Source organism: Rhipicephalus sanguineus, chromosome 6 (genome assembly GCF_013339695.2).
Source record: "Rhipicephalus sanguineus isolate Rsan-2018 chromosome 6, BIME_Rsan_1.4, whole genome shotgun sequence".
In the NCBI taxonomy this organism is placed as follows: Eukaryota; Metazoa; Arthropoda; class Arachnida; order Ixodida; family Ixodidae; genus Rhipicephalus; species Rhipicephalus sanguineus.
In genome coordinates this window covers 80,459,263-80,479,696 of record NC_051181.1, presented here as the reverse complement: position 1 = coordinate 80,479,696, position 20,434 = coordinate 80,459,263, and the positions used below count along the sequence as shown (strand labels likewise).

Sequence of the window (20,434 nt, the reverse complement as noted above, 5' to 3'; positions counted from 1 at the left end):
TCGCCGGATGGAGGCAGACAAGGCGCTCGCTCTTGGCGCGCTTTCTCTTTCGCTCGGAGTCGCCGGATGGAGGCAGACAAGGCGCTCGCTCTTGGCGCGCTTTCTCTTTCGCTCGGAGTCGCCGGATGGAGGCAGACAAGGCGCTCGCTCTTCGCGCGTTCTCATTCGCTCGGAGTCGCCGGATGGAGGCAGACAAGGCGCTCGCTCATCGCGCGTTCTCATTCGCTCGGAGTCGCCGGATGGAGGCAGACAAGGCGCTCGCTCTTGGCGCGCTTTCTCTTTCGCTCGGAGTCGCCGGATGGAGGCAGACAAGGCGCTCGCTCTTGGCGCACTTTCTCTTTCGCTCGGAGTCGCCGGATGGAGGCAGACAAGGCGCTCGCTCTTGGCGCGCTTTCTCTTTCGCTCGGAGTCGCCGCATGGAGGCAGACAAGGCGCTCGCTCTTGGTGCGCTTTCTCTTTCGCTCGGGAGTGGACACTTTCCCAGCATTTCACCGATCACAAAGAGGTGATAATGAAGGGACCACGTAAACCAACAGTACAATAAAAGTTTGGTGTTTAATATGTTTCACACTCTTTATATGATGTACTGGGCGAATTTCACGGAAGAGTTTCCGATGATTCCCTCCGGAGCTTCGCCCCACTCATCATCATTCACCCAGTGGATATGCTGTGATTTTTTCAAGACGGACATCTTGCGCCACAAAAACACAACCACAGTTGTACGTAACGCGTTACAAGTAATCGATTCCTGCGATCGGACGTGCTGTAGTTTTGTTGTAATTTTGTGATTTGATCTATTACTTTTTCGAAACTCTAATGCTCTTGGCGATTAAATTATATTTTCTTGTAATTCATTACCGGTAATCAACTACTTCTTCATTTCAAAATCAAGTTGTAGCCAGTCCTACGGTAGTTCTGCTCCCGAAAAATATGCGACAGCTCTGTAGGGACCGCGTCCTGTCTGACGGGGGGTCCCTACAGAGCCTCTTTGTTCAACTTTTTCCTTGGCCATACCTGCAACGCCTTATCCGAGCCCCAGCAACGGCGAAGCGCGACGCTTTATGGAGCACACGGGCACTAGCATCGAAACACCAAGGTGTTCCTACGCTGTAGTACCGCCCTTCCCTACAGCGCATGCGTTGAGAGAGTGTTCAGTGTATCAACTGACCTCTTAACGAGGAAACGTGCTGGAATCAGCGGCGACAACTTCCAAAAACAAGCCCTGTTGAAACTTAACAACGTGTAACGCTACGTCACAAAAGCCACAGTAGGCCTCCCAGTCTTCACGCAAGCTTTCATCCTTCTCTCTACCATGCAAGCCACAGTAGTTCGTTGTTTGAGTAAACTAGTGTGATTGTGTTACGGCAATGAAATTTTCAAGTAACGCAAAAGTAATCGATTACATTTCTGTAATTGATCTGTTAATTTTCTGTGGCTGTAATTGACCACTGTGATCAATTATATTTTAAAGTAAGTATTTGTAATTATAATCAGTTACTTATTTTCTGTAACGTGTTCAAGCCTGAACACCACATACCGTTATAAGAAGGGGGCAGCTCTATTCATATGCATAAACAAGTTGACGAGCGTGTCGCAAAGCCATCCATTGAATTCCTCTTCAAGAGAAATTGAGTTCCTTAATACGCACGGGTACATAGATCCTGGATGCAATCTTTTCATTTTATTTTCTCGACACGTGTGATGCTTTACTTGTACTCTTTATTGCAATATGTGCTTCCTATTGTTGTTATTCAGAACGTCATTCGTCTCTACCTGTCTTCGCCTTGGTTGATCCCGCTGTTTCCGCAGACAGAAAACCCCTTTTGTGCGCCAGACGGCGCAAATTTCACAGTAGCGCGACCCTCATACGAACACAGTAACGTCCTGAAAGGTCGAATCATGATATTTGTTCGCCTTCAAAGACTCTGCACCTTCCTGTCTTGAACAACGAACATCTTTCAGGGCCACCACGCATCTGCCTTCGTTGCTGCCTAATGCGTCACCCACGTGTTCCTTTAGTCGGGGCGATAGCATTTCACCTCCCGCGTCGCTGGTTCAGTGTTATCCTTTCGTTAGAAGTTTAGGAACTAGGTGGTGGAGGGCGGGCGGTGCTATCGTCTTACTTTCATTATGGCTCCAATCGCTGCATTCACAACTGCCGCCGTATTGGTCTCGAACTTCAATTTTACCGGCTCTCAGCCGAAAGTTTACATCGACATTGTTAAGTGGGATTCATCTTCCAGAAGAATAGGGGCGACTGAAAAGGCTTGCACGTTTCTGTGATTATTGTTAGTGTACATTTTACTATGCCTGAAATCTCAAGCGTACTTGAGACCAAGAATGATAACAGCAGAGCCACGTCGACAACAGTCAACTAAAGGGGCGCAATGCATGTCTATTTTTAGTAAGAGGAAAAAAACATGACAAGTAAAGGGCGCGAATTAATGGGACACGAGCGAGGGCACGTATACAGACAAGAGGACGCGCTACTGACAGCTCAATGTTTGTTTCGAAAGTGAGAGCCGTTTACAACCCAGATGTCTTACGTCATCAGCAACAAACAAAAACCATGTAAAGTCTCAGAGAAAAGAAAGAACAAGAATTTTTGCAGCAAGGCTTAAGCCTATTTCAGAGAGAAATAAAGACGTATTTAAAAAAAAAAAGAAAATTATATTTATATAACGCCCAGAATATCGGCCACGTCTTTAATCGCCTCTAAAAAAACCACTTCATTATCAAGACGCGCTGAGGAGGCTTGCTTTAAAAACCCATTTTCCATCATAATTTCATTTCGTAGGATTCAACGACCTTCCTCGTCTTTCGTTCTATGCTCGAAAAGAACCGCTGTTTCTGCAAATTGGGGCACGTCCTTATCTTGTCACTTGTAATCCCTTATGTACAACATGGCAAGACATGTGTGCGCAGTGCATTTTGTACAACACAAATGGTCTTTGTGCCTGGTTGTTGAGGCACATGCCGGTTTGCGCAATATATCCATGCCCACTCGAGAAGTCACGGAATACACTACTGAGGTTGCGCAAGACACATATTTGTTAACACGGCCAACACCACACCTAGACATATCCCTTGAAGCTGTAGTGGGGCTTCTAAACAATTCGCTACGCCTGTGTACAGTTGAACAAATGCGCACAAGCTTGGGGGCAATCGGAGATCTCTGTTCGTTCGCGTTCGTTCCGCGGTGCCTAAGTCACAAAAGTGAGAGGAGGTCGCAGCTTTCCCGCCGAGAACCGCCGAGAGGAAGAGGACAGCCAATCGTGAAGCGGAGAGCTTTCCGGAAGTAGACGCGCATCCTGTGTGTCGTCGGCACGGGGACCATGAAGCGTTTCTCGCTTTTTAATAAATATAATTACTTTACAGAAAATGTTGTTTTTTCTTCTCAAGCTGAAACACTCAAACAGCAACAGCTTTGAATAATGATATTGATAATGTTAGTTTTTTTTTTTTTGACGTCGTCGCTAGATGGAGTCGCGCACGCGAAAAAGAAAAGAGAAAAGTAGCGGGTGGCGCAGTGTTTCAAAATGTCGTCCCACCGCAACGTATGCTCTGGTTCTCGGGTGTCGGATTGTCAAAAGGAGCTTCTGCTGGATTTTGTGAAAGAGCACCCACAGATCGCGACACTGTCGTGCCCGCTGGAGCCGTCGTTCACGAGGGAGGACCGGGACGACATGTGGCAGGAGCTGGTAGCGCTTTTGAACGAAGAAGTCCCTGCGCGTAACACCACAGCCACCACAGCCCAGTGGCAGGCCCTATGGAGGAATGAACGCTACTATTCGCAGCAGGGTCTTGCAAAACTCCGACAGCATCAGAGGTGAGTGCGAGCACAATTGTATTGTGGTCGGTGATCTTACACGTCCCGCTTGTGCTTTACAGCGGCACCGGAGGCGGCCAGATTTCGGATTAACGTGGCCGCGTCGCGCTTGACTGGGACCGCGCGGGTCAACAGCGCGCGAGGCCCAGAGTTCGGGTGGTCTGAATCGGTAAGCACTGGCTTTGAATATCATTGGCATTGGTACGCTGCGAACAAGTGTGCTCGTTTGCTTCTAGCCATTACGCGTTGTTAGTTTTACTTTTTCAAACAATATCGAGTGGATCAGCCGGCCGCCGCGTTGGCTGAGGTGCTAACACGTTGCGCCGCCCAGAACAGAATGCGAAACAGCCACATTTGCGGTAATGACGAAAGAACAGCCGCGAACTATATTTCGAAGCTCATTAGAACACCCTACGGGTTCCAAGCCGTTTCTCAGAACTAATACGGCGATCTGGGCGAGTTGGTGTACTAACATCTTCGGGAAAATGTGCAGCGTGGCACGGACAAAAGGACAAGAAACGCACAACACGAGCGCTGACTCTCAACTGAAATTTATTTCGTGCACAAACATAACACAAAAAATTCGGCAGATCCCACGTACCGTGGGAGTCCATGTTATGCGAAGCATGCGTCGGGTAGGTGAATGTGGCGTAACTTTTTTTACTTAGCGACACGTTGCAAAATGACGCAAAAGAGTAGTACAAATTTTATACGCACACACACACACACACACACACACACACACACACACATATATATATATATATATGTGTGTGTGCGTGTGTGTGTGTGTGTGTGTGTGTGGTGTGTGTGTGTGTGTGTGTGTGTGTGTGTGTGTGTGTGTGTGTGTGTTGAAGAGCCGCATATGTGTTATATAACCAGTTGTTTACGGTTGGGTAACGCTGCCAATGGCAAGGTGGGTATTACCAACACGAGAAACGGTAAGCTGATATGTAGTGCTTATACGTGCCCGAGAACGCACGCATGTTTCACGAACTCGTGTGCATGTGTGCAAGAAGTTCTTGACAGTTCTTGAACAAGGGCATCATCACCGTGATCAGTGAGCAGCAGCAGCTGGTCATGACTTGTTAGATGATCCGGTCGTGATCATAGTGACGAGGGGTCCATGTGTAGTGAAGTATGTGGTATAGTAGAGCTGTTGGAATTCGTGGATGCCTCGGTCATTTCGTCGAGAAATCATCTGTCGACAGAGCCGGCGACATGTCGGAACCTGAAGCCACCCTTCGCGTTGGTGAGGTATAGGCCGTCGAGGATGGTAGGCCTGGAGAGTGCTACGTAGACTAACGTCAGTGGATGCTGTTTGTCGTATTCGTAGACTACGTGGGCGTATGTGGCCTACGTAGCCTAGTCTAAAAAGCGGCTGTCAATCAATCTGGCGTCATCCTCGGTCGGCATGAGGACATGGATATCATATGTAACTTTCGTTAATATATTCCTCCGGGGTCGAGAAATGCTTCAATATAGCTTGCTGAATCATAAAAATACAAACATGTTGTTTATTAGACTGCTATAAAACCGGAGCGAACACTGGAACCACAGACATTAATCTCATATGACGCCTGTATCGTAGGAGTACACACATCGTAGGAGTATCATGTAGTGTTTATTGCTTTCTTGTAAAATTATAAATAGCCACCACCACAACCACAATTGACGTTCCACCGATGTTACGCCTGCGTAGGCTGTTTTTCCAAACCAGTTTATGGTCCTGGCGTGGCTCAGTGGTAGAATACCTGAATGCCACGCAAAATGCTTGGGTTCGATTCCTGCTGGGATCCTAATTTTCATTCTTTCCATTCGTTGAGTCAACGCTGCCAATGTTGGTTTTCCTTAACGCTCTAGCATTTAAGATACTAATGTCTGCTCTCACCGTTCCTGGGTAGATATAAACTGTCAATCACCTGTGGCGCATACCCGTACACCGCGGCCCGTGGTAAACGGGTGTATACCACACGTGTGTAGTGGAAAGGGTTTCACGGTCTACGCGACAGGATTTTAGGGTTATTCATGTCATGACCCGACAATCATATTCGACAAATCCTCTTACACTCCCATGCAAATTTTGGTCTACACCAAGTTAAGGAGGCGATCATGAGAGCACCCAGACGTAGGCGGCTAGATAGATAGATAGATAGATAGCCAGATACGTAGATAGAAACGCTCAAAGCGTCAGAGGTTCGCTAAGAAATGCTTCGCATTTAAAATACTTAAACCACATGGTGATTGCCAGATTGCCGCGTTTCTCTTGTTTATCTGGCAATCACCATGTGGTTTAAGTATTTTTGTGTTATGTTTGTGCACGAAATAAATTTCAGTTGAGAGTCAGCGCTCGTGTTGTGCGTTTCTTGTCCTTTCGTCCGTGCCGCGCTGCACATTTTCCCGAAGACGTTTCTCAGACCCTCGATTCGAGTGAGGTGCGTAGCCAGTAGGTTTGCCCCCCTCCACCCCTCTCACCGAAGTCTGTGTCATAGCATGCCGCTGTTGAAACATTCTAAAAAGAAACATGGCTATTCCACTTCCAGCATTAGTGCACATTCGCCACAATACTCCCTACGAAGAAGAAGAAGATGCTTTTAATGAGCAGAAGGAGGAGAGGTCGGCCTGGAAAGCGGGTTCTAGCCTGCTACTCCTCACGGGGGTAAGGGGAAAGGGGAAAGAAAGAGAAAGAGGGAGGTGTGATGATAGGCGACGATGGTATGGCAAATGAGTCACTGTACACACTGTTTTGCACGGGGACAGGGCACGCGCAAAAGTCTTTATGCCGCACATGCTCTAAAGACGAGCATCTAAACCTGTATCGCTTAGAAATCTCAATAGGCACTTTAAACTTCGTTGGGCCTGGTCTGCATGCTCCCAAGCACCCAAAAGCTTCTCCTCCGAAAAAGGTCGGGAGTCCAGACGGTCTACGACGCACTGAAGTGATTGTCTTTCGGTCGCGTACTGAGGGCACACGCACAGGATGTGGTGAATAGTCTCAGACGTGTGACACACACTGCAGTTAGGGTTTCGCTCCTGCCCAATCTTGAAAAGGTATCTTCGTGTATACGCAACACCCAGCCGCAATCTATGTAGTAATGTTTCCTGGTCTCTTCTTAACCGGAATGGAATCAGAAAAGCACGACCAGAGTCAAGTCTGTAAAGACGTTCTTGGCGATAATTAGGGTCATTCCATAAGCGTGTCATAGATGTTTCATAGATTCAGACAGCAAGCCATTGATGTCATATCGGGAAAATTGAATTGATATGACTTCGCCGTTAGTGTGCGCCATTTTTGCTTCTGCGTCAGCTTGCTCGTTCCCAGCTATGCCACAGTGACTGGGAATCCATTGCAATGCAACGGTATGCCCGGATTGAGACGCCTCAGATAACATATTCATTATGTCACACACCAGAGGACTGTATGCGGTTCCTTGCTTCATGTAATTGCTGATAAGTTGAAGTGCCGGCTTGGAGTCACAAAATAATGTCCATTTCGCGGGACTCTGTTGTACAATGTAGCGGGCAGCTTGTCGGACGCCGGTCAGCTCAGCAGCAGTAGATGATGTCCGATGCGCTATCTTGAAGCGTTTCGTGATGTCCATGTGAGGAACCGTGAAAGCTGCTGCTGAGGACGTCTGCGTGACAGACCCATCTGCAAAAATATGCACCGTATATCCGTACATATGGGCAATGTACGATAAAGCAAAATGCTTAAGTCCAGCGGTTGGTATTTTTGACTTCTTTGTTATCCCCGGAATCGAGAGTCGCACGATCGGTTTAGGCATCGTCCAGAGAGGTACTCCGGGAGTCGCTTGTGGTGCATAATTCGAGGGCAGCAGATCTTGCTGCGACATCACAGCTTCCGAGTATGAAGCATTGGGTCGTGTGTTAATAATGTCTCTCAGTGGATGGTCTCGGTGCCTTGTCAATAACCTCAGATGTACTCGCAGTGGCTCGTGTTTAAGATAAACGCGAGCTGGACAAGCGCGTGCTTCTGTAATAGTACCCCATGTAGAAGTACATCGAGGTACTCCTAGGCAAATTCTGAGGGCGCGGGCCTGAGCACTCTCGAGTGTACGGACAGCAGATGTGCAAACACGAGAAAGAACAGGAGCACTGTAGCGGAGGTATCCAACAAAAAGTGCCTGGTATAGCTGTAGTAGAGATGACTTTCGATGGCCCCACGATTTTCCAGACATATGGCGAATGACATGGACAAAGCTGTCTAGTTTTTTTCTTAGTGCAGAGATGTGCTTCGACCAAGATAAATCCCGGTCGATGATAACTCCGAGAAACTTGTGGTGAGTTACAGAAGGTATGACGTTCCCATCTATCACTACAGGGTAGCAGGCCATTGACTTTCTCGAGAATGCCAGGATTGCACTTTTTGTCGGGGAGAGTTGCAGTCCGCGGCTATTAAGATATGTGGACGTTATCGATACCGCACGTTGTAGCTTCGTCTGTACTTGCAACGCGTTAGACTCGTGGTCCAAATGCAGATGTCATCTGCGTACACAGATACTGAGATTTTGCCTCCTACTTTTTAGCGAGGCCAACAAGTACAATGTTAAATAATGTTGGGCTCAGGACTCCTCCCTGAGGGACGCCGCGATAGACGGGATGGTTGTTTGTATCACCGTCTACAGTTGTCATAAATACTGTTCTTTCTTGAAGATAGCTGGCTATCCACTGATGCATACGGCCGCCAATACCATAGTCTTCAAGAGCATTCAAGATCGCGTCATGCAGAACATTGTCGAATGCACCTTTGATGTCAAGGAAGACTGCAGCCGTCAATCGGTGGCGCCGTTTCTGGTGTTCAACGGTCGTTACTAAATCGATCACACTGTCGATTGATGATCTTCCTTTCCGGAAGCCAGTCATCGCGTCTGGATATATATTTTGCTTCTCCAGAAACCATTCTAAGCGCAACAGAACCATTCGTTCCATGAGTTTTCCTACACAACTTGCAAGTGCCACAGGTCTGTAGGAAACCATATCACGGGGAGACTTGCCTGGTTTCAGCAATGCCACGATCTTACTTGTTTTCCAATGTGCCGGCACAGTTCCAGATGTCCACGAAAGGTTGTACAAGGATAGAAGTTCTTCGGTCGCTCGAGGGCCAAGGTGGCGCAGAGTAGAATAGGTGATGCCATCAGGCCCAGGCGCACTGGAGCGTTGTGAAATAGAAATTGCCGCACGCAGCTCCTGCAGCGTGAAAGGAAGATCGAGACGGGCGTCTGCTGTAGGGGCTGTAGGGTCTGCTGTACGAATTATTGTTTGAAGCTCTGGGTAGCTGCACTGTTATCATTAGTATGAACCAGATTGGGATATAGTCTTTTTTTAACGTATGTTTACAGATGGTTCCCCCAGATCAGAGCCTGCAAGCATGTGCACTATCAGGGGACTTCCGTTGCCTGCACTGCCAAGGTTCTTGGTCGGGAACAACGTCCGCGGCTTGCAGGTGAACTTTCACATCTTGCACTCCACACTTCTTATTGCACTCAGTGTGTCAATCAAGAAACTTCCTACTATAACAGGTGAGCCCTGCTCCAGCTGCTGCTGGTGTGACTGAAGAGGATGTGGCCCAGGATCTTCCCCGTGCCCCAACTCGTAAGCTTCGCTGATGTTTTTGATTAACTGTAGATGGTGTTACATGCTCACAGGTCATGCTCATGCGTGCAGGCATATGTTTGTGAAGAGATGACATCTGTGGGCAGAAAGACAAAAAGCTACACAAACAAAAATTTGGCAAACGTTTGCAGGAGCTAGTAGTTGTTTGCATAACTGTCAGATGGAATAAACAGGTGTCCCGCCTTGCAGTTATGGTGAAATGTAGGAAAAAAGTTGCATTGGAAGAATGTTCAACATCTTGAAATGTTTCCCTATATTGTCAATTGCTTCAAAAGTGAAACTGAAAATGTGCTATTGCTAAATATACTGTTCAAAAAGCCAGCTCGTTATATACCTTCTTCACATAACCATCATACACAAATGCACATGGTTGCACCTGTGTTAGACCTGCTTCCTGTATGTTTTGCATACTGCAGCAGCTAGGGTTTCGGAAGGAGATTGTGTGAGTCATCGCGTAAAGCCGGGCAAACGATTGTGTAGCCCTGAAAAGGACAGTTTGGTTGCTTCTCATGCAGAGGTGGTTAGAGGTGTGAGATGCGTTTGATGAGATGAGCGAAAATTAATTCCGGCACCGCTTTGGTATGTCCAAACGAAGTGCTTTGATTGTGCGGTGAACTAAGCACCATTCGTGGATGCTGTTGGGTCAGTGGATTTTCAACAGAGAGGAAATTGTTGCACACACTGAAACTCTTCACGAACAGAAGCTTCCAGGAAAGAGTCGGTAGCAGGAAATTCATAGATGATAATACCAACACATTTCTTCGTTTCGAGCTCATGCCGCAGCTGCGAGATGTGGGCAACCGGCAGGCCGAGGCGCTGGAGTTACTAGCCACAAACACCAGGTGGCAGGGCCAGGCATCATCGGAAAGCTGCCGACTGCCAGGTTCAACTTCTCGGTGACGTGGTCCACGAGCTGCAAGGCGTTGGTACCCTCGCCCGGGCCCTCATTGCAGCGGAAGCCACCTGCACAGTGATTTGTAAAGACTAGTTGTACGTATATGTAGATTTATTTTTGTTCACATCACGAGCTGTCATACGCTGGCTTGCTTAAATGGTGCCCTGCAATTTTTTTCAGTTAATTTTCTTTTTCTGAATATCAGAAGCACTGGTGTGCTGTTTCATTGTACATAGCAAAGTGTACCTCAGTGGTAAATCATGTCCTGCGATGTCATTTCTTTTTAATCTCATTGTGCGAGGTGATGCATTCAGCAGTTTTGTAGTACATGTGCATAGCACAGTGTGGTTTCATTTATAAATAATGTTTTGCCATGTCATTTTTCTTTTAAATCTCATTATACAAAGTAATGCATTCAGCAATTTTGTAGTATATGCACATTGTGCACTGTAGCGTATCTTTATGTTTATGGTGTATACGTGTAGAATATTGTGGCACACTGTACGTTTTCTATCGATTTTTACACATCCTAGAAAAAAAGAAGAGCGTTTGTGAATGGTCTAAGTTGCACAACAATTTTGAAATATTGCATGACCAAAAAATAGTGGACAAACAGGTGTTCTGTTGCTTAGAAGTGTTTAGACAACAGGATTGGGTACAAACAGAAATGAATAATAGAGGAAGACATATCAGCAACCAACAACTTGCATTTTTTAGCGAGTTCGATTAATACCGGTTCCACTGTGCCTTGTTTTCATGTGCTACAATGACTTTTCTGCTGCGAGATGCGTGTGTTGATGCAGAGGATCAGGAGGCACTTTGTAACAGCTCCATTTGTATATTATGAAAGGAAGCTACTTTTATGTTCTTTTCCTTGGCGTTAAATTTAAGGGGTATTTATTTTGCTTTTTATGTGCATTGCTCGCGATACTTGTAATAAAATTTCACTTCCGACACCACCCATGTTGTTCACTTCATTTAAAAGCACGATTCTTGTTGCACTAAAGCTAGCGCATGTTGCTGTCTTGATTCAAACAGCCTTTTCAGGTTACCACTTAGGCTGTGAATGGCACCACGTGCCATTCACAGTTGAGCTCCCACTTGTGCTTAGTGTGAAGCACCATATTTTACAACCTGGTCGAAGTATTCCATCAGCATGGCATTGTGTGACAAGGGGGCATAGGGCAAACTCACTCATGCGTCGACTGACTCAGATTCAGATCGAGCTGTGAGTCCAGGTGAGTAATACTTTGGTGAGTTTGAGTCCGGTTAAAAAAGTTTTAGTGAGCCTGAGTCCGAGTGAATCCGCTTGAGGTAAATTTTGGCGAGTCTGAGTTCGAGTGAGCCCCAAGGGCAAAATATATTTCATGAGTGAGTCGGGGTGAGCTCCACATGCCGACGTATGCAAGCGGGTTATTCATTGATAGGAGAACCCTGTTTCATTGATATGTGTAGCAAACATTTGAAGTGTAGTAAAAAAACAGCCTTTTGTTCATGCCAGTGACAAACACAATGAACAAACACGCACCAGACAATGGTGCCGAGGTCGTTGCAGGCGGCGGCGTAATCTGCGCAGGTGCTCAGCATGCAGGCCCTGTGGTCCTCGAAGCAGGTTCACTACACGATTGCGCTGCTGCTGGCTCCCGTTGTGGTGGTGGTGGTAGCTCAGCTGCTGCTGGCAGCAGCTCAGCATCGTCGGTGTCGTCATCGTCCCCTTCGAGAACAGGCACATGTGCCGCCAACGCAATGTCGTGCAGAGCTGCACAAGCAGCAATGATGATGGCTGCTCGATCGGAGTTGTAGAGCAGGGTCCGGTGACGCTCTTCGCTTTGGAACCTGTCCTTTAGGACCCCGATGCACCTCTCCACAACATTGCGCATGACGGTGTGGGCCTTGTTGTAGTGGTTCTCAGGGGTGCCACGAGCTGGTGGTCCGGGCACTGGTGTCAGGAGCCACGTTTCCAATGGATAGCTGGAGTCTCCTGCACGAGGGCGGCATGACAGCTGTAGTGATAACGTCTTGAATGTGGCAAGCATTGACAGCATTTACCAAGCAAGCTGCAGTTTTGCTTCCAGGTGCTGACGGAGAGGGCTCCTCCGCCATACCCACGAGTCATGACATGACCCCGGGAAACATGGACTGACATCCAGAATCCTGAGGTCGGCATCACATGTCTGCAGAATTCAATTCAGTCAAAATTGTAACTATAAAAGACCTTGGGTACAATGTTGGGTATTATGTTAATGTAACTACATCTGTCTGCACTGTTACTGACTGTTAAAACATAGCTATGAACAAATCAACAGGGTAGGACTTGTACCATAAGTTCTAACACGTGGACAATGCAGTGTTAGAGGGTAGTCTGCATGTTTACTGCTTGGAACAACCGATCTTCCAGCCACCAGAGCCTTTTACCCAAATTACCGCTGTATGTTTAAGGATATGATCACAAAATACCTACAACATGAAAAACTTGAGATTAAAAAAGGGTTACGAAACAATGCGTATTTAATGTACATGTATTTATCTATGTAACGTCGATCACGACAATGAACAATAAGGACATACTACGGCACATTCTGGCAGCGTTAATCTCAACAAATACAAATCGAGAATCAAGCTTCGGGTACACATGGCGAACGAGCAACGGTAATGCACTGTGCAGGCCGCTGAACCAAAGTGTAGCCTGCGTCGCATGATTTCATCGCTTATCCTAAGCGAAGTGCCCTGAAATGAACCAATTCTCGTTGGAAAATACCGCTCTCACTATACTCAGTTGCAACAGCCTCAGTAAAGCGGAAAGTTTAAGCAATAAAAATGAAACAATTCGCTACGCATACAATGCATGAATAATACTCACGATCATGGTGTTGAATGCGTAGAATCCCTTCCGCGACATGTAATGCGTCGTGTCCGCGGAGCTCAGGCCATGGGGCTTCTGGATGGAGATGAGCGTACCATCCACGCACCCGACCACAACGGGAATCCGCCCGAGCCGCGCGAACGCCGCCTTTGTTCGCTCTTCGCGTCTGTGGTCTCCGGAAAAGGCCACCCACAGTTCTTGCCCGCGAACGACAGTAATGGCGTGTTCCTGACGGGCGACTGCGACAGGCCGATCAGTTCCTCGCTTCCGACAGCTCGCTGAAAGCATCCGATCGCAAAAAAATCTCAGCGTGCGCAACACCTTCCGCTCTGTTTAAATCCCACTGGTTCGTTGGTACCCGATGACGGGGTCGAGTTCGTCGCACAACCAACATTCAGTACGTTTCGAGAAACAAAAGCGACGCCGGAATTCACATTCGCTCATCTCTTCAAACGCATTTCGCACCTCCTACCGTTCTGCATCTCCTTCGACAAACGCCAACGTAGCAAGAGAAGCATCCGTTGCAAGCGCCATTTTCTCAAAATCAGCTGTTGCGGCAGCCACAACCGCCGCATGAATCCAAATCCACGCCGTGCGAAGCCGCTTGTTCGATCGAGAGAACGCGCGCGAACGGTCTCACTCTCCGTTCGTTTGTAGCAGACGACATGCTCGTTATGACGCGGCATGACGTCACCAAAAAAAGAAAACATCAAGCAAAAAAGAGAAACTGCCACGCCCCTTAGAATGGCGTGAATTCTCCGGCTTCAGCCAATCGCGTGCGCTCATCAGAACAAATGCAAACGAACGGTGCAGAACAAAGATCTCCGATCGCCCCCTTGTTCTTCGCCGAGAAGACTACATTCACGCCGTATAGCTAGAGGCTATCTTTCTTATCCTACACTCGCAGAATAGATCGAGTAAAACGGATGTCTTTTTGTCCCACAACAATAATCGTCATTTATTTTGCCTTCATTTCCTTGCATTATGGCCGCGCGCCCGGAATTTTCTGGTCACGAACGACATGTGCGCTATCAGCGTGACAAAGCATTCTTGATAAGAAAGTGGCCATCACCTTGTTTTCAAGAAAGGAAACGCAAGCAAGCCAGATGACGATTATCGTTGTGGGACAAAATGACGCCCTTTTTACTCGATCTATTCTGTGAGTGTAGGCGACGTGCAGCGGACGCACAGGCTGACGGTCAACTTCTTACTTTTGGTCCCGCTCAGTGTGACGTGCATCCCCTCTTTGCTTCTTTGGACTGACGAGCAATTTTTTTTACCTGATGCAGATATGACAGCTCGTGGGAACGTAGCTGACCGAAGCCGGACTGCTTGCTCTTGCAAACTGTCGCCTGCTTTATGGAGGCGCGACTTCAGTAAGGCGACACTAAAGTGAAGCATTCAACCAATTTAGATTGATAAATGGTTCTCTGAGAACTCTAACGTTATTAATTTCACCGTCATATGCTCACTAATTTGACGAGAAAATTAAGGTCAATATTTCATTTTTAAATTTCGCGTCGTAATCTCCGCGCGTTATACGTCACGGATTTCAAATTGTATTTTTCGTATTCTGGCGACATTGGCTCAATGGAATTTCTTGAAATTTAGTATGTTATGTCTGTGGCCCCATCAGAGTGCGATGTACTTTTTTACCGACAAGGAACTACGGATGACCTAGCAGACTCCATCAAAATCTATGACGTCACGGCGTTTGGTGCGGGAATTTCAACGTGGCGTCGCCATCCGTATTTTCTCCTCGTACGTTTTCTCGCCTTCCAAGCTTCTTCTCGCGGTAAGAGTGGTGCTTTCGGTATCATGAAATTGTAATTTACTAACCCACGGAAAATAGTTTCTCCCTTTAATGTCCCTTCAAGGCTTTCCTTAGAGCAATCCTGTTTTTTACCAACCTATATATTGGTTGGAACGGAAGTTCTAGATTGGCTTCTCAGATCTGGGTTGATTCTTCCAGCAAACGTGACGAGACTCGAAGTATATTTGCAACTCCAAAAACGGAGTGTTTAATTCGTCATTCCGCACGTTAACTTGAGCTCGATTATTTGCGCCTTGGAAAGTTTCAAAATGTTTCTTACCTGCTGGGACACTCATTTTTTCTCAACTAGAATCTGCTTAATCGTCCGTGTACCGAATTACCTCACGTGCAATACCACAGAAGTTTATTTCCACGATCTTGTCGACCTTAGACAAGAAAATGTGGCCCAGAGCTGGAGCGACCCTCGATCATATGCAAACTCCAGACCACTGTAAGAAAGAATTCTCCGCCCAAGTCACGAACGTAGAGCGCCGATAGAAGCCTGGCAACCCGAGAAAGCACTCAACAGAAATCCCGAAAACGTCTCTGGGATTTCTGGTGATGCAAGAGTGAACATTTTTTCGTATCGCCAACGTACATACCAAAAAAAAATCTGGAGCCAGAGTTTTAAACATAACAAATCCTCTCCTATCCGCTGCACCGCAGAAGCCTAAAGAGGAGTCTAGAAACGTCACTCATTATGGTATGACGATTAGTAGGATAAAGAAATGCTATGTATGCAACGTCGACGCGGTTTAAGGGTTTTAAAAAAATACGCAATAAATGTCCAATTGTTTTCTACTCTCGAAGCAAGCTGTAGTGAGGCGATCTGTACGATCATTATTATCATCTTTGTCTATATTCACTGCGGGATGGAGGCTTCAATATAAAAAAAGGGGTTGATTCCCCCCCCTCCCGCCCCCTTTTTGGCTGCGCCAATGCGGGCTCAAACCCCTAATTTTTATCCCTCGCACTTTTCGCTCATGGACAACGCCGCCGACGCCGACGACAGAATTTCTGTGACAGTGGCTGTTTAACGCCATCGCATTAAGAGAAGCGAAGAATGCAAACGTCGACTTTAAACTGAAAGGTCGCACTGCGGCGGTAAAGGAAGCGCATACATAGGCAGCCCACGCGCAGGCCTAGTTGCACCCTCTGTCAACCCGATGCATGGTGGTTCTACGCAGCTCTTTAGACATTTTATTCCTTCCTTATGTAATTTTAAGCTAATCGAAGATGGCAAAGGCACGCGCCTCCACAGCTGCCAATATTCCAGGCCTCAACAATTAGATGGGATCCTTCATTTTTGTGACGCGCCACGGGGTTCGAGTGGCTATTGCGCTCGACTGCTGACCCGGAGGTCAAGGGATGGAATCTCGGCCGCCGCAGTCACATTTTCGGTAGAGGCGAAAGTGCTTGAGGCCCGTGTACTTAGATATATGTGCGCGTTAAAGAACCCCAGGTGGTCGAAATTTCCGGAGTCCTCCACTACAGCGTCCCTCATAATCATATCGTGTGGGACGTTAAACCCCTACAGTTATTATTATGATTCATTTCTGTGCCTTTACATCACCGCGCATTCGTCGATTTTAATAGGACTATTTGCTGGGCGAATTCTTCCTCGGTCTTAATATAAAATCAGACTGCTAAAGAGACGGTCTCGTCTTGTCTTTCTTTGTCCCGTCCTTCTCGCGCTCTGCTATTATTGTAAGATCATCGAATTTATGCGTGCATTTACACTCTCGGCAGTGTAAAGAAACATGAGAGAGTGGGTCTACGGTTAACGAATTCTTGTGCTTCATTAGTCCCTGATTAACCCAGTGGCCTGCGGGCCCTACCTAGAGGCGGCTGCAGCTAAAAGTAATTTTTATATCACACCGCCAAGCTTTTGAGCCTTCTTTCTTTTCCACTGTCGTGCACCCTTTCAGTTGATATTCAGCACTTGTGATGACTTTTTCTCTTGTCTTGTGTCCTTGTTTGCTCGCCTCACCTTATTGCGCGGTGGATCTTCACCAACCAGCTCAACTTTCCGTTCTTCTGAGCCTCATGAGTACGCCTTCCTGTTACAAACTGTCCTAGGCATACCAATTGTTGCAAAGATTCTGGGGACTGGTGTTTAATCTTGTTTTTACGGCAGGTTATTCGTCATTATATTTTCCTTCGGCATATTAATTTGCAGCCCCACTGTAATAATTGCTCGTCTTCGGTCCACAATCATTTTTTTTTTTTGCACTTCGTCGCCGTCGTTGCTGAAGAGAACGAGGTCATCTGCAAAACGGAGGTTGTTTAGGTATTCTCCGCTAATCTATACTTCTGTTCATTTTCAGTCTAGTCACCTAAATGTATAAGGCGCCAAATCAATCATGTCGCCGTATAGCTGAACGACTTTACGTCGCAATCGCCGCAGTGTTAACTAATGTCTGCCAAGCACTTCGGGCTATGCCACTCATTTCGCAGTGGTTAAGCTTCTGGACGATACTCAGTCTTCTTCTCAATTAAGATGTTACTATATAAATTTATTAAAACCGGAGTATTCAGTGCCTCATTTTACCTACTGCAACGTCGGCGTGTTAAGTCGAGCGCAGTGACCTATATAAAATGAATGACGGTGAAAAATAGTGGCCCGGGTTTCGAGTTTCCAGAATCACTTGCTTAGCGGCAAGGAGCCAGATTCGATTTATCTGGTTAGGCCAAAGCCGAAGAATAATGCCTCACTATCAAGTGCACCCAAACGTGAACACGGGTCTTAACGTCGCGTCTGTTTTAATATTCTTCTTAGTCATTCTAATCGGATCGCCTTAACTGCACAATCATGGCGAGTCTGCGAACTTACCAGTCCGTGAATAATTAGGCTGCTGGACTGGCTGGCCTGTGAAAAATGATTGCACTTTCGTGTAGACGCCCTTTGCCGATGAGGCAAAAAATACACAGGATTACAACAGTCAAAAACGGTGCACATAAAAAAGCAATAATAAGCGAACATAGCCTTTTCTGAAGTTGAGGTGAAGAACTTGGTTCAAACTCTTGCCGTTTATTCAATCTTCACTCTGTGAGCTTTGCAGAGCTACACGCTTTACGGCTCTAAGCGCTAGGTTTTCACACGCCCTCGTGTAATAGTGCGACAATTGAAACCAGCTTGTTTGCAGATAGCTGCGCTTTGAACGAAAGGTGCCGAACAATGTCTCGCAGTGAACTTAACCAGCCAATTCGCAACAAGAACATTCGTCTGATCCTTATTTCGACCGAGAAATCCTACCACCTGGTTATCCTTCTTTGCGTGTGTAGCCCGTCTGGCTACGTTTACCTCTGTATATCTGGCTTTCAAGCAGAAAAGAAGAAAGATGTTGAACAGGGGTATTATACTGAGCTTGTTTGCACGTTTTGAGCAACACGTTAAAACTGAGTTAACAAGAATAGAGAGTCGACAAGAGCGAGTGCTCGCTTATGTTTGCTCTTGTCTGGTGTTACTCCTGTCTTTTATTTATTTGTTTTTTTTTTACCGTTTCCAAGATGTTCAGAACGACATGCGCTTAAGCGGTTTCGCGAGTCTCCTGTGACATGTCCTGGGAATCTATCTTAGACAACATCCGAGCAAACTGTTTAATAATAATAATATCTGGGGTTTAACGTCCCAAAACCACCATATGATTATGAGAGACGCCGTAGTGGAGGGCTCCGGAAATTTCGACCACCTGGGGTTCTTTAACGTGCACCTAAATCTAAGTACACGGGCCTCGAACATTTTCGCCTCCATCGAAAATGCAGCCGCCGCGGCCGGGATTGGATCACGCAACCTTCGGGTCAGCAGTCGAGTGCCATAATCACTAGACCACCGTGGCGGGTAAACTGTTTTGGAGTGCGCCGTGACAATAAGTACATAATTTAAGCAAGAACGCATGTTAGGACTAACATAGGAGCTGGGCACGATGAGTAGTCATCGAACAAGGAATGCCTCTAGAAGAACAACTAGTGGAGAAGGAGAGGCAGGGAGGTTAACCAGTTTAGGACAACCGGTTTGCTACCTACACATCGGAACAGGGTGGGATAGATTTAAACATGGAGAGTAAAGAGAGAGAGAAAGATAGCACATGACGCAGCACACACAGTCACAGCTGTCACGTTTGCAAGGTACGCGGCATCACTACCACAGCAACTTCTCCAAGTTCGTTTATCTTAAAAAGCCTAAGTAGTGCCTCCCTCGCCTTCAGCTGCGATGTCTTCCGTCAAAGACAAGTAAGAATATAGTTTCAACAGACATTAGCCTATTGTCAAGATGCGCTGGAATGGACGCCGAGGACTGTCTCTGAACATTATATCTCGGACAGTCGCACAGAATGTGCTGTAGCGTCTCCTCGCAACGACAGGCATCGCAAAGAGCGTTGTCGGCCATTCCAATGCGAAATGAATAAGATTTCGTGAATGCCATCCCTGGCCTTAAGCGATAAAGCAGAGAGCCATCGTTTCGACATAGAACTCAAGTGGCCTTGTCGAAACGTTGGATCCAGCAGCATTCCCATCAATGAAAGGTTGAAGCACACACACAGGCGCATTATTCCATCAATATCTAGGTGCCGTCCAGTCGTCCTTTAACGGCCAACGGCTCTGGTCTTGCTGAAGTCGACGCGTTCTTCTCAGCCAAGTTACGCTACTTTTCGTCATCGCTGAGCGGAAATTTTATACGCGATAACCAGCTTATATCTTACTGCTGCGCGCAAGCGTGCGCATCTCACATGAGAAGCATGGCACTTTCTATGCCCTACCGGAACGTCACAGCATTCAGGTTGATGTCGCACGCTAGCTCCCGCACACTCACGAGCGCCGCCACGAAATGAGAGACGCCGCGAAATGAGAAACAGCACGTCTCGCCACGGGTCTGCCGTTCCAATCATTTCCCGTGTCGATTTAGCTTGTTTCGATGGATAGGCATGCTTTCTAGTAATGCTTATTGCTTTACTTTTCGGCAAAGGAACAGAGTGAGATTTGCGTCTCATTAGCGCTCTATAGGATTGCCTTGCCCAGAGCGATGTTGACTAATTATTCTAAATGAATTTTTCACTCCCAGATATATCACTTACAGTAACTGAAGTGTAAAGGCAGCTACAGGCAGCTACGATTCGTTAAACAAAACGCGAGGATAGTGCGGTCAGGGCTTTTAATGACTCCTCAGTTAAGAAGCATTGCACCACGCTTGTACATCGTGTTCCTTTACTTTCCTCATGGTAAGTATGTTTTTTACTGCGAATACTTCAATTGCTCCTCTGACGTGCTAGGAGTAATAGGCAGCCAGTTTGCTCTGCTTGCTTAAGCATAACAAAAGCTTTCGTGTTGATATAGTAAAGAATCGTAGTAAGAGCTGTGAAAACTAATATTGTTACGGGGAGAATATATTTACAATATATA

General features: G+C 46.8%; 1 long non-coding RNA gene across 1 annotated transcript; it reads left to right on the top strand.

Moving 5' to 3' along the window:
- Positions 1 to 3,967: 3,967 nt before the first annotated feature.
- LOC125758793 (uncharacterized) lies at positions 3,968 to 10,370 on the top strand. The gene is made up of 3 exons (XR_007416420.1): positions 3,968 to 3,998; positions 9,370 to 9,442; positions 10,235 to 10,370. It is a non-coding gene; the product is annotated as an uncharacterized LOC125758793 (long non-coding RNA).
- The last annotated feature ends 10,064 nt before the right edge of the window (positions 10,371 to 20,434 follow it).